Source organism: Onychomys torridus, chromosome 11 (assembly GCF_903995425.1).
Source record: "Onychomys torridus chromosome 11, mOncTor1.1, whole genome shotgun sequence".
Classification (NCBI taxonomy): domain Eukaryota; kingdom Metazoa; phylum Chordata; class Mammalia; order Rodentia; family Cricetidae; genus Onychomys; species Onychomys torridus.
The window spans coordinates 54,605,929-54,612,107 of record NC_050453.1 but is presented as its reverse complement, the minus strand read 5'-3'; positions in this window follow the sequence as shown (position 1 = coordinate 54,612,107).

Here is a 6,179-nt window from a genome sequence, read left to right as displayed (position 1 = left end):
AAGTACGCTGATAAGACCAAGAATGAATCCATGAGGAGATAGGCAGACGTCAAGGCAGAAGTACATACAACAAAATAAAGACCAATACAGCATCACCAGAACCTAGACCTCTTCCAACAGCTAGACCTGAACATCACAGAATGGAAGAAGCAGAAGAAAGCAACCTAATAAATAACATCATGAAGAGGCTAGAGCCTTATATAGAAGAAATCAAAAATAAAGTGGAGGAACAGACAAACAAAAAAATGGGAAGAACGCTATAAAAAAAAAAAACTAGAGGAAAGGACAATTAAAGCAGAAGAAAACAATAAGTCCCTGAAAGAAAATCATGAAAAAGCAAGGGAGACAATCCAAGACCTGAAGAGGGAAATAGAAAAAATGAAGAAGACACTAGCAGAAGGAATGCTGGAAATAGAAAATCTGAGTAAACAATCAAAAACTTCAGATGCAAGTGTAACCAACAGAATGCAAGAGATGGAAGAGAGGATCTCTGGTGTTGAAGATACGGTAGAAGAAATAGATTCATCAGTCAAAGAAAACACTAAAACCAACAAAGTCATGACCCAAAATGTTTAAGAAATTTGTGACACCATGAAAAGACCAAACCTACAAATAATAGGGATAGAGAAAGGAGGGGCAGGAGGAAGGGAGAGGGGTATCTTTGATTGGTATGCAAAGTGAATAAAAAATTTCTTAATAATAAATAAATAAATAAATAAATAAATAAATAAAATACCAGGACCAAAGTGGTGGTGGTGGGGTAGAAATCTTGAGAGCAATCTCATTCACAATAGTTAACAAAAAATTTACAACTAAATACCTAATAACAGGTTTAACTAAAGAGGCAAAGGAATTTTAGAATGCAAAGTTGTACACACTGATGAAAGAAATTGAGGAAAATCCTGAGCACAGTACAATTGCCCCATGGGGTGATTCCACCCCACAAAGCTAATGCCTAGTGAAGGAAATGGTCCATGGTCCACAGTGATCACCTGACAGAGGGTTTGCATCTCAGTTTAGGTTTCTACTACAATGATAAACATCATGACCAAAATCAACTTGGCGACAAAAGGGATTGTTTGGTTTGCTTGTGTAGATCACAGTCCATTATGCTGAGAAATAGGACAGGAACTCAAGGCCGGAAACCAGAGACGGAACTGAAGCAGAGACCATGGAGAGAAATGCTGTCTTCTGACTTGTTGACTTGCTTAGTTTGCTTCTCTCTCTCTCTCTCTCTCTCTCTCTCTCTCTCTCTCTCTCTCTCTCTCTCTGTGTGTGTGTGTGTGTGTCTCTCTGTCTGAAATAGGATCACACTATGTAGTCCTGTCTGCCCTGATATGCAGACCAGGCTGGCCTTAAACTCACAGAGATCCTCCAGCCTCTGCCTCCTGAGTGCTGAGATTAAAGGCACATACTACCATTCCCAGCACAGGTTGTTTACTTATACACCCCAGGAAGACCTCTCCAGAGGGTACCACCCACAGTGGGCTGGGCCTTTCTGTATCAATCATTAATCAAATGCCCCTCATAATTGCATACAGGCCAATCTAATAGAGGCATTTCTCAAATTAGGTTCTCTCCTATCAGTTGAACATGATTTTTGTCAAGTTAACACACACGCATACACATACATACATACACACACACACACACACACACACACACAAACACAAAAAAAAAAAAAAAAAAAAAAAAAAACCACATAGTTTTTATCCAGGCTATAACAAACTCAGAAGCTTAGAAAATGAATCCAATTAAAAAATTGGAAAAGTATTTGAATAGGTACTTCTCAAAATGGCAAATAAGTATGTGGAAATAAATGTTCAGTATCATTAGCTATCATGGAAATGCAAATTAAAACTATATTGTGAGACTATCAACTCAGTGAGAATGACTACTACCAAAAATAAATAAATGACAAATGTTGGCAGGGTAAGGGAGAGCCACAGGAGAGCCCAATAAGAGTGTAATGGATGGAAGAAAACTTGTACCAGAACCTCTGTGAGAGAGGGAGATTGTGAGCCTAGATCTGTCTTTCCAAAGCTCACGTGTTCTCTGCATAGAGTCTGCCACAGATGTATAGAACCAGAAACAACCTTGGTCTTACTTTACTTGTTCTCTACCTTCTCCACAGCAGTCATCTTAAGAACCTGGATGGAGCACCCTTCTAGGAGATCCATCTGTGACCAAAACTTCCCTGAAGTGGTAGGCTTTAGCTTTATGATTCAAGCAGTCCTTGTATTCTGTTGCACTGTGTATTTGCCTTGGTTGTGATACGAATTCTTTGTTAATTGTCTGTTGGCTTATGCTATTTTGGTTATACGTAGATTTGGAAAGCTTTCCTGGTTTTCCAGATTACTGAAAGTGAAGCTCCTTTTCTATCCCCAAAGACAAGGCTCACCATCTCCAGCATTACATAATACTACATCGTAAAAGAAGGTATTCAATATCCCTTACATATAACCTATTAAAAAAATCTCGTCAGGCGGTGGTGGTGCACGCCTTTAATCCCAGCACTCAGGAGGCAGAGCCAGGCAGATCTCTGTGAGTTTGAGGCCAGCCTGGGCTACCAAGTAAGTTCCAGGAAAAAGTCGCAAAGTGAAACCCTGTCTCGGAAAACCAAAAAAAAAAAAACAAAAAAATCTCTAGCCTTGGTTGTGCTGTCATGGAGAAGCAGAAAGTAAGGATGTGGAGCAACATCTGAACAAACTATACAGCTTCCTAATGAGAATGTCTTCCCACCAGCTGGAGAAAGCTCAGCCCTGGTGAGTAAGATGGTGGCAGGTACTGTGTCCTTCATGAATCCACGGACCAACCTAACTTGAACTCTGGAGGAATGAAGAAATGACAAACACATGGACACACATAAAAGCTGGGATCAGGTGGTCTAGGCTCTCTGATGGGGAAGCCATCGCACCCCAGAAGTTCACCATGTTCCATACAGTTGAACAAGGAAGAAGACGTGGTTATCACATACAGCTGAACAGGGAGGCAGGTTTAGCTAATCTAGGTAGGAGCAGTCCCAGAAGGGGAGCCATCTTCAGGCCATAATCATCTAGGGGAAAAGCTATGGTGATCATTTCCTACAACGTTACCACTCAGACCCAAGGGCAGCTATGAGCCTCCCTCTGAGCCTCACCCAGGAAAGGTTTGCCACTCTCATGGGACTAAGGCATGTGGCTGTGTTGGTGCCCAACAGTACACATCACTCAGGACTTCACTTCCTCCAAAGAGGAATGCCAAGACACAGGTAGAATATGCCCTAGGGCAAAGATATTGGGTAGAGACAATAGGACATGAAATAGCTGTAAAAGGGGAAAGGAGGAGGAGAAAGTTATGAATAAATTCCTTACCCTTACTTTGGATGATCACAGGGAACTTCAGAAATGCCATTAACAGAATGAAAAAGTCTGGACGTTTTCTGAAGGGAAAACATGAGCTGAGTTTTACCCTTCAAGCAATAGCAGAGATGTTAGATGGAAATGTCCCAAGAAATATATTTGGAATCATTACTGAAAGTTGAACCTTTAGGGAAGGCTGTGGTTTCCAGGGATGCTCCTAGGCCTGACTGGTGGGCTGGCTCTGAGTCAGCAGAGCTGCAGGGGAGGCAGCAGAGCTGCAGAGGGAAGCAGCAGGTGCAAGGCCTGCAGGAAAGAAGTTCTCAAGAGAAGCAAGTCATGGGGAAGTGAAAACTGGCACAAGAGATAATGGGGATAAAGACAGGGAAAATGTTGTGAGTGAGGAATGAGCACTGAGGCTAAGGAAGGTGGGTTTCATAGCACAACAGAATAAAATCTAAAAGGCAGATCAAAGAATTTAGGAGAAAACGGTGATAACTGATGTGCTGGATAAAGTCTGTAGAAAATTCTATGATATGATAGCCACCTACATTCATAATGACCACAATCCTCCCAAACAGAATGCAACACTTCAGAGACATGGGGAGGAGGTACTAGCTTTTGCCATACTGCTGCAATTCATCAACAATGAAAGAAGATTATATTGGCAGAAACCTCTGACATCAATGTTCCTCCAAAGAAGACCTTGACTAAAGGCTGGACCTATGGTTCAGTGGTAGAGCACCTTCCTAGCATACATGAGGCCCTAGGTTCAATGCTTAACACAAAACAAAAGGCAGCCATGGTGTCTAACCTAGAAACAAAACACGACTGTCTTTGTAATTTCTCTTCCAGGAACTGAGAGAAGGGACCAAGCTTCAGCTACACTGATGTGTGCTTGCATAGCATGTGCAGGCCCTGAGTTCAGTCCCTAGCTCTACATACATAATACCTACATCTTAGTTAGAGTTTCTATTGCTATGAAGAGATATCACAACCAAGGCACCTCTTATAAAGGAAAACATTTAATTTGCTGACTTACAGATTAAGAGGTTTGGTCCATTATCATCATGGCAGGACATGGTAGTGTGCAGACAGACATGGTGCTTGAGAAGGAGCTGAGAGTTCTACATCTTGATCCGCAGGCAACAGGAAGTGAACTGTGTCCCTCTATGATGACACACTTCCTCCAATAAGGCCACACCTACTCCAACAAAACCACATCTCCTAATAGTGCCGCTCCCTTTGTGGGCCATTTTATTCCAAACCACCATAACCTGCAACTGAGTCACAAGCCTGTATCTCCAGCACCCTGGGAGCAAAGGTAGGAGGATCTCATGATCAGGGTAATCCTTAGCTACATTTCAATTTTGAGGACACACTAGAATATATGAGACCCTGCTTAAGAAAGAAAGGAAGGAAGGAAGGAAGGAAGGAGGGAGGGAGGGAGGGAGGGAGGGAGGGAGGGAGGGAGGGAGGGAGGGAGGGAGAGAAGGAAAGAAGGAATTTTGAGCCAATCTAGTAAGGCTCCTTCCAGCACACGAAATGATTCTATAAATTTATGCATATCTGGGTAAAAATAAAAAGAAATACATAAATACAAGTCAAGTCTCTAGTAAGAGTTTGGTTGGAAAATACTAAAGAAAAAAAAAACTATCAGTGTTTATTTCAAGCACCTCCTAGTCCATTGTGTGCTAGGTATTTCTAATATTAGTGTGACTGTCTCTTGGCTAGCCTCTGGATCTGGGTCTCCTGAATAGTATGCATATTTAGCATGCCATAGTGAATATTTCTGGGTCTATATACATGCACAAGTCAATAAATTTGTGTTCCATATTTAATAATGAACTCACTGGTGTCTAAACACTTCAATATACTAATAATGCTAATTTTAAATCAAAATATTCTCTTGGCATTGTGAAGGAAGTTTTTTCTCTACTGTCCTCCTTTATAGGTTAAGTCAATTAATCTGTTCCTTCCAACAAAAAAAAAATCCTTTTGTTATTAATATTGAATGTATACATTGGTCAAACTTAGTTGAATATAATAGTTCAACATAGCAATCTCAATTAAAAGAAAAGTTATGGCCAAGCTGAAAGAAGGAAGTAACCTACACAGAACGCAGACAATTACTGTCACCAAATGTGTAAGAAGAACATAAGCACGTGTTACTTAATGAAAAGTATGCTTGTCACTGTACCTGAACCAAATAATTGCCATTATTTGCCTGTTTATTTTGCATTTAATTAACAGCTGGTTAATTAATAGGTGATAGGAATAAAATAGTTAACATGTCCACATGCACACAACAGGATAATACTGTTGAATTTAAGAGAAAAAAATCTAATAACTATAATAAATAAAAATCAGTACCATTGGAAATATAAACATATTCTTATCACTGAAGTGTGCAAATGTGCGTACAAAAAATAAGGCAACTGTGTGATCATATTTTATAGAGTGAGCTATCCCAATTTTTGGTATAGATAAATGCCATCATTTCATTATTTACTTCATAACATTTTTGTAGCTCTTTAAAAATGGTCTACAGTTTCCAGTTCACTTGGGTAAAATGCTATGAATATTACATTTAAATAATTTCTCACAACTTTTCTCTTAAGGAATTATTCTTGCTTTCAGAATTCAAAGAGCTGTTTGAAATCCTGAAATACCTTTGTGCTTTTCAAAATCAGACTTCATAAAGGGCATTCATTCTATAGAATTAAGGTTGACTGAGTAACAAATCTAATGTTAAGTGGTACAGGCTCTCAAAAACCTTGAATATCAGAGTGAACGCTAACAGCTTATCATAATTTTTGCTCCTTTGGAAAAGGAGAAGAA